The 8,090-nt window shown below is 47.6% G+C and overlaps 9 non-coding genes across 9 annotated transcripts; 4 read left to right on the forward strand and 5 right to left on the reverse strand.

Annotated features, from left to right (window-relative positions):
- Positions 1–209: 209 nt before the first annotated feature.
- Positions 210–281, reverse strand: Trnaq-cug (transfer RNA glutamine (anticodon CUG)). The gene has a single exon. It is a non-coding gene; the product is annotated as a tRNA-Gln (tRNA).
- Positions 282–528: 247 nt separating this feature from the next.
- Positions 529–617, forward strand: Trnay-gua (transfer RNA tyrosine (anticodon GUA)). The gene is given in 2 exon segments: positions 529–565; positions 582–617. It is a non-coding gene; the product is annotated as a tRNA-Tyr (tRNA).
- A 358-nt stretch (positions 618–975) lies between these two features.
- On the reverse strand, positions 976–1,047 carry Trnaq-cug (transfer RNA glutamine (anticodon CUG)). Its single transcript has one exon. It is a non-coding gene; the product is annotated as a tRNA-Gln (tRNA).
- Positions 1,048–1,294: 247 nt separating this feature from the next.
- Positions 1,295–1,383, forward strand: Trnay-gua (transfer RNA tyrosine (anticodon GUA)). The gene is given in 2 exon segments: positions 1,295–1,331; positions 1,347–1,383. It is a non-coding gene; the product is annotated as a tRNA-Tyr (tRNA).
- Positions 1,384–1,741: 358 nt separating this feature from the next.
- On the reverse strand, positions 1,742–1,813 carry Trnaq-cug (transfer RNA glutamine (anticodon CUG)). Its single transcript has one exon. It is a non-coding gene; the product is annotated as a tRNA-Gln (tRNA).
- Positions 1,814–2,060: 247 nt separating this feature from the next.
- On the forward strand, positions 2,061–2,149 carry Trnay-gua (transfer RNA tyrosine (anticodon GUA)). The gene is given in 2 exon segments: positions 2,061–2,097; positions 2,114–2,149. It is a non-coding gene; the product is annotated as a tRNA-Tyr (tRNA).
- Positions 2,150–2,507: 358 nt separating this feature from the next.
- Positions 2,508–2,579, reverse strand: Trnaq-cug (transfer RNA glutamine (anticodon CUG)). The gene has a single exon. It is a non-coding gene; the product is annotated as a tRNA-Gln (tRNA).
- Positions 2,580–2,826: 247 nt separating this feature from the next.
- On the forward strand, positions 2,827–2,915 carry Trnay-gua (transfer RNA tyrosine (anticodon GUA)). The gene is given in 2 exon segments: positions 2,827–2,863; positions 2,880–2,915. It is a non-coding gene; the product is annotated as a tRNA-Tyr (tRNA).
- A 357-nt stretch (positions 2,916–3,272) lies between these two features.
- On the reverse strand, positions 3,273–3,344 carry Trnaq-cug (transfer RNA glutamine (anticodon CUG)). Its single transcript has one exon. It is a non-coding gene; the product is annotated as a tRNA-Gln (tRNA).
- Between the last annotated feature and the right edge of the window lie 4,746 nt (positions 3,345–8,090).

An 8,090-nucleotide genomic window follows, 5' to 3' on the forward strand; every position in this document is an offset into this window, starting at 1 on the left:
TAATGATATTTCTTCGAATTATCGTAAAATTGCTTGCTCTTACAGGTATTACTCGTTTAATGTTCTATATAGGTCACAAAGTCGCACCAATATTCGGCCGTTTTATAGACGCATCGTTTTTTACACAAACGTAGAAACTAACGCCGTGAGCCTATTGCTGCTACTTCCTCAGCGAGAAACTCTTATTACAGAAAATTTAGACTAAACGAAGGTTCCACCGAGATTCGAACTCGGATCGCTGGATTCAGAGTCCAGAGTGCTAACCGTTACACCATGGAACCAGACAGCAGGATAAGACTCGTAATACACTTAGCAGTCCTCTGACATACTTCAGACACTTCCTACTTGCATATTTTAACCTAATCGACACCATCGAGCATTATAAAACTTAATCTGGGCAATGTTTGCAGTTGCAGCCGATGATTGCATTTCCTGTGCGTCTATATGGCCGCGCTGAGTAGCAGTGTGTGAAGACGGCAGACAGGGACGGACGTAAAGCAATGAGTAGGAATAAGAAAGTATACAGAGCCTCTGGTAGCTCAGTTGGTAGAGCGGTGGACTGTAGTGGAGGATTCACAGTTAACCATAGGTCGCTGGTTCAAATCCGGCCCAGAGGACTGTTTTTCTAATCTCATCAGCAAAGAGGCTCCAGAGAATGCCCACTGAGTCAGAACCTCCCTATGTTTTAAACCTATTTTAAAGGAAATTCATTTGCTCAGCTTGTAATAGCTAGTTGATAATCATGGGATTTTTAACCTTCGTGGGATAATGATATTTCTTCGAATTATCGTAAAATTGCTTGCTCTTACAGGTATTACTCGTTTAATGTTCTATATAGGTCACAAAGTCGCACCAATATTCGGCCGTTTTATAGACGCATCGTTTTTTACACAAACGTAGAAACTAACGCCGTGAGCCTATTGCTGCTACTTCCTCAGCGAGAAACTCTTATTACAGAAAATTTAGACTAAACGAAGGTTCCACCGAGATTCGAACTCGGATCGCTGGATTCAGAGTCCACAGTGCTAACCGTTACACCATGGAACCAGACAGCAGGATAAGACTCGTAATACACTTAGCAGTCCTCTGACATACTTCAGACACTTCCTACTTGCATATTTTAACCTAATCGACACCATCGAGCATTATAAAACTTAATCTGGGCAATGTTTGCAGTTGCAGCCGATGATTGCATTTCCTGTGCGTCTATATGGCCGCGCTGAGTAGCAGTGTGTGCAGACGGCAGACAGGGACGGACGTAAAGCAATGAGTAGGAATAAGAAAGTATACAGAGCCTCTGGTAGCTCAGTTGGTAGAGCGGTGGCCTGTAGTGGAGGATTCACAGTTGTCCATAGGTCGCTGGTTCAAATCCAGCCCAGAGGACTGTTTTTCTAATCTCATCAGCAAAGAGGCTCCAGAGAATGCCCACTGAGTCAGAACCTCCCTATGTTTTAAACCTATTTTAAAGGAAATTCATTTGCTCAGCTTGTAATAGCTAGTTGATAATCATGGGATTTTTAACCTTCGTGGGATAATGATATTTCTTCGAATTATCGTAAAATTGCTTGCTCTTACAGGTATTACTCGTTTAATGTTCTATATAGGTCACAAAGTCGCACCAATATTCGGCCGTTTTATAGACGCATCGTTTTTTACACAAACGTAGAAACTAACGCCGTGAGCCTATTGCTGCTACTTCCTCAGCGAGAAACTCTTATTACAGAAAATTTAGACTAAACGAAGGTTCCACCGAGATTCGAACTCGGATCGCTGGATTCAGAGTCCAGAGTGCTAACCGTTACACCATGGAACCAGACAGCAGGATAAGACTCGTAATACACTTAGCAGTCCTCTGACATACTTCAGACACTTCCTACTTGCATATTTTAACCTAATCGACACCATCGAGCATTATAAAACTTAATCTGGGCAATGTTTGCAGTTGCAGCCGATGATTGCATTTCCTGTGCGTCTATATGGCCGCGCTGAGTAGCAGTGTGTGCAGACGGCAGACAGGGACGGACGTAAAGCAATGAGTAGGAATAAGAAAGTATACAGAGCCTCTGGTAGCTCAGTTGGTAGAGCGGTGGACTGTAGTTGAGGATTCACAGTTATCCATAGGTCGCTGGTTCAAATCCGGCCCAGAGGACTGTTTTTCTAATCTCATCAGCAAAGAGGCTCCAGAGAATGCCCACTGAGTCAGAACCTCCCTATGTTTTAAACCTATTTTAAAGGAAATTCATTTGCTCAGCTTGTAATAGCTAGTTGATAATCATGGGATTTTTAACCTTCGTGGGATAATGATATTTCTTCGAATTATCGTAAAATTGCTTGCTCTTACAGGTATTACTCGTTTAATGTTCTATATAGGTCACAAAGTCGCACCAATATTCGGCCGTTTTATAGACGCATCGTTTTTTACACAAACGTAGAAACTAACGCCGTGAGCCTATTGCTGCTACTTCCTCAGCGAGAAACTCTTATTACACAAACTTTAGACTAAACGAAGGTTCCACCGAGATTCGAACTCGGATCGCTGGATTCAGAGTCCAGAGTGCTAACCGTTACACCATGGAACCAGACAGCAGGATAAGACTCGTAATACACTTAGCAGTCCTCTGACATACTTCAGACACTTCCTACTTGCATATTTTAACCTAATCGACACCATCGAGCATTATAAAACTTAATCTGGGCAATGTTTGCAGTTGCAGCCGATGATTGCATTTCCTGTGCGTCTATATGGCCGCGCTGAGTAGCAGTGTGTGCAGACGGCAGACAGGGACGGACGTAAAGCAATGAGTAGGAATAAGAAAGTATACAGAGCCTCTGGTAGCTCAGTTGGTAGAGCGGTGGACTGTAGTGGAGGATTCACAGTTAACCATAGGTCGCTGGTTCAAATCCGGCCCAGAGGACTGTTTTTCTAATCTCATCAGCAAAGAGGCTCCAGAGAATGCCCACTGAGTCAGAACCTCCCTATGTTTTAAACCTATTTTAAAGGAAATTCATTTGCTCAGCTTGTAATAGCTAGTTGATAATCATGGGATTTTTAACCTTCGTGGGATAATGATATTTCTTCGAATTATCGTAAAATTGCTTGCTCTTACAGGTATTACTCGTTTAATGTTCTATATAGGTCACAAAGTCGCACCAATATTCGGCCGTTTTATAGACGCATCGTTTTTTACACAAACGTAGAAACTAACGCCGTGAGCCTATTGCTGCTACTTCCTCAGCGAGAAACTCTTATTACAGAAAATTAGACTAAACGAAGGTTCCACCGAGATTCGAACTCGGATCGCTGGATTCAGAGTCCAGAGTGCTAACCGTTACACCATGGAACCAGACAGCAGGATAAGACTCGTAATACACTTAGCAGTCCTCTGACATACTTCAGACACTTCCTACATGCATATTTTAACCTAATCGACACCATCGAGCATTATAAAACTTAATCTGGGCAATGTTTGCAGTTGCAGCCGATGATTGCATTTCCTGTGCGTCTATATGGCCGCGCTGAGTAGCAGTGTGTGCAGACGGCAGACAGGGACGGACGTAAAGCAATGAGTAGGAATAAGAAAGTATACAGAGCCTCTGGTAGCTCAGTTGGTTAGTCGAGGCGCGGCCGTCGTGCAGGTCGGACGTGCCTGGAGCGTTGTTTACATGCTCAGCTGCGGCCTGCGGTGCGGCACGTGGTGAGTCGAGGGCCGTTGCGGCGCGCAAACATCTTGTTTGTAACGAATAGAACCTAACATGGATCACCCAGAGCGGAAAGATACTTTGAAGTTTATGTTTGATGGAAGTTTTTCTCGACCGAAATATTACGAAGTCGAACGATTTCTCGATGAAGACGTAAAATTGCCTCCCACCGATATCATTGGTATCCATTTGTCTATTGTCAGTAGCACAGTTTATATCAAATTGCGTGACCCAGAATTGTGCGACAAAATCATCGATTCATGTGGCGGTACCTATAAATTTCGACACAGTGACGGGAATGTTGGTGAGGTGACTGTTGTCCAAGCTGGTCTTGGTATTCGTACCGTCAGGATTTTCGAGTTGCCTTTTGAAATCTCGGCCGAACAAATTAATGCTTCTATTAAGTCCTACGGCAAAATTATCAGTAACATTGCCGAAAAGTGGGCCTCGTTCCATAAGTACCCTGTTTTGAACGGTGTGCGGCAAATTAAGATCGAATTGCAACGGCATATTCCGTCCTACCTAACGATTTGTGGATATAGGGCCATAATCATATATGAGGGACAGCCTCGTACATGTTCAGGCTGTAATTCCACGGGACACGTCCGGGCACAGTGCATCCAACGACGTGTAACGCAGCTGCCTGCGGGTGAACTGGGCCCTCCCCCGCAACCGACAATATTACCGACTACTTATGTAGCGGCGGTCCGTGCAAATACACCCACTGCGTCGGCTGCGGAAGTCGGACTTAGTGTGGCAGATGTTACGAATGACGGAGATGTACCTATGGAAATCTCTACCGCTCAGGAAGCCTTGCCGGTCGCTGGCTTACTAGCCGCGGTGCCCTGTGACGACTCACGTGAGGAAGCCAGGGTTGACGTTGTGGAGGCGGCCACTACCGCCACTGACAGCCAGCAAGAGACAGAGGCTCTTCCTCTTCCTTTAAAGAATGCGGAAGCCTCTGTCAGTGGGTCCTCCCCGAAAAAGCACAAGAAACGTCGGATCGCTCGTCCGGCGGCAGCTCAATCGGCACCTCCCTTGCGTGAAAAGGCCAAACACGCGGGCCGCATGATCTGCGATGACACTTCGGGGACCGAAGATTATCTTCCGTCGTTGGCCTCACCCATGAATATTGACGATGATGTATCCAACCTTGACACGGGGAGGGCACATATTAGTGCACCACCGCGGACGGCCCAAGTTGCAGATGTGCAGGGTGACGGCCCGCAATGCGGTTCCGGAACTGCTGCAACAGGCGCGACGACGGCTGTGTCTGTCGATAATTGGGCGGATGATATTGAAGATATGACTGGCAATCCCGAGCGTGAAGAACCGATGGCAACTGGTGATACGCTGCTTACGTCTCGGCGCAATGCAGCGTCCACGGACGGCGACGTCTAGACTTATACGACCTCCGAAGCGGACGACTGATGAAGGGATAAAAATCGTACCTGTTTTCATCTGCAGATGACCACTCATCCCACATTGCTCCGTTCACGACAATCCTATAAGATTTCTACCATAAATGTTAACCGCATTGTCTCTCAAGCAAAAATCCACAGCCTTCGACATTATTTACGGGCCGCTGATATAGACATTCTGTTCGTACAGGAAGCACTGACTCCACTCCTAGCCGACGTACCCGGTTATGACGCCATTGTCAATATAGGGACGGAGGCAGGTACGATCATTCTGTATCGGGAAGGCATTGAATGTTCTTGTTTGTCCATGTTACCTACCGGACGAGGCATTGCCGCACAGTTCCATGATGTACTCCTTCTTAATGTGTACGCCCCTTCCGGTTCCAACGCGCGAGCGGCGAGGAGGGAGTTTTACACGGGAGAGATAGCGAATCTAATCACCGACTTGCGTCTGCGTATTATTATGGGTGGTGACTTTAACTGCGTATTGCGCCGCACCGATCAAACGCCGAACTTTAACTTCAGCCAGGAACTGCTAACACTGGTTACAGAATTGCAGTCAGTCGACACGTGGGCGACCTTACACCCAGATGAAGTTGCCTTTACTCACTTTACGCAGACATCTTCCAGCAGGTTAGATCGCATATATGTGCAACGCGGTCTTTTAGCCGACGTGGGAACTTGCGAATATTGGCCCGTTAATTTCAGTGACCATATCGCTTACCACATCGTCTTTAATCACTCACCGCAGAAAGTTTATAGAGGCTTCGGACGATGGCAACTCAACTGTCGCCTCTTACAAGACGCCACTTTAGAGCGTGAGATCCGGTCAGTTTGGCACTCCGTAACATCAAGCAGGCCCACGTATTCCACGTGGATTGATTGGTGGACGCTTCATGCAAAGGGGAAACTCATTACTTGCATCAAGCACCACGCCCGGATTCGCGCTCGCGGTGAGAAGGAAATCACTGAATTCTATTTCTGTGCCCTGCGAGAATTGTACCGGGATTATCATCAGGTGCCTAATAACATCACGCACGTACGCAGACTCCAAGCCAAGATTACATCCTTGACGGGCTGCACCGCCGTCGGCCACCAGATTCGAGCACGTGACTCCACAAACTTGCCGCAACAGCAGACGTCAGTCCATCATATCGTCCAACAGTTACGTGCAGCGCGTAGGAAACTTATTCATAAGTTGCAGGATGCAGACGGTGCTTGTTATACCCTACAGCGAGACATCAAAAACCATGTTACCAACCACTTTGCTGCACTTTACACCTGTGCTGGTGTACCACATGAGAAAGTGCGAGAATGGTATCATTCTGGACCCCCGCCGTACTACATTACCGACGACCTCAATCGGGACCTGCTTGCTCCCTTTACCAAAGAAGAACTGAAGGATGCCCTGCTTGCTGCGCCACGAAATAAATCTCCGGGCACGGACGGGCTCTCTGTCGAGTTTTACGTCAAATATTGGCCTATATTAGGGGACGAACTCACAGAGATGTACAATGAAGTACTGCGTGGGATTGCTCTACCCCCAGCCTTCACAGAAGGGTTAACTGTTTTAATACCTAAGACGCCGACGCCGACCACCACCAAAGATCTGCGGCCCATTACTCTGCTCAATGCCGACTTTAAGCTTCTGACGCGCGCCCTCAATGCCCGATTACGAGAGCTGTTACCCTGTCTTCTGGGACCATACCAAATGAGTGCGATCCGTGGTCGGTCGCTGTCCACCATTTTGGCGCTATATCGGGATCTCGTCTCCCTCACCTGGGCCACCCGCACTCCTATGGCCATAGCATTTCTTGACTTCGATAAGGCTTACGATCGAGCTGACTATCACTATCTCAGCGGCGTGATGGAATCAATGGGCTTCAGTCTTAATTTTATCCACCTCATCAACAACTGTATCAGTGGTACCCGTACACGCTTCCTGATCAATAATACATTGACGGAGTACGTCCAGCTCTCACGGGGTATCAAGCAAGGCTGTCCACTTTCAACGACGCTCTATGCGATCCTCATGGAACCCTTGTTGCGCCATCTACATCATAGCCTCCCTGGATTCCAGTTTTATGGTATCAAGTCTGTGGTCCAAGCTTACGCAGACGATGTCAGCGTGCTTCTTAACGACGTTCGCGATGTCACCGCAGCGAAACGCATTCTTGAGGAATTCCAAAGAGATAGTGGTGCCATGTTAAACGTCAATAAATCCGCCGCCTTAACGCTTGGTCAAGAACGACCTATCACAGGCGACGCTTGGCTGCCCTGTGTACAGACTAGAAAACACCTTGGTCTCTACGTTACGGCCCGGCCTCTGGACATGTCTCACAAAAATTGGATACCCAAAATTCAGGCGATAAAAGCACTCCTGCGCGACCAGAACATGCGACACCTCGATCGTCTGCAGCGAGCCTTTTTCGTCAACTCTTATGCCCTCTCCAAATTACAATTTGTTGCCGCCGTCCTACCTATGCCACCCACAGTAGCAAGATCACTCCTAGCGGCGGCCGCCTGGTACGTCTGGAAGCTCAATATTTTTAAGGTTTCCTTCACCACGACAGCACTGCCATGCGATATGGGAGGCCTTGGCTTGAAAAACCCCGGCATTCATGCCCTAGCCCTGTATCTGAAACGCTCATGGCAGATACTCACCGCCAGCGAGGACACCGTCACGAAGCGGCTCTATCAACTGTCCCGCCCCCGCAATATATCTCCGCCTGTGGACATTGGCCACGTCGGCCCGCACTTTCAGCATATAGCACTGTATTACCTTGAAAGTAGCTATCTCGACGACGAGCTTTTCAAGAAGCCGACGGTAAAACTGTACCGCCACTTACTTCGGCCGTCACTGCCTGGGCCCTTGGAAAAGAAGTATCCGGCTTGCAATTGGTCCCTCGTTTGGGCTAACATCCATAATCCAACGCTTCCGACAGATGTCCGCTCCAAATGGTATGACGT

The sequence above is a fragment of the Schistocerca gregaria genome, chromosome 2, assembly GCF_023897955.1.
Source record: "Schistocerca gregaria isolate iqSchGreg1 chromosome 2, iqSchGreg1.2, whole genome shotgun sequence".
Classification (NCBI taxonomy): Eukaryota; Metazoa; Arthropoda; class Insecta; order Orthoptera; family Acrididae; genus Schistocerca; species Schistocerca gregaria.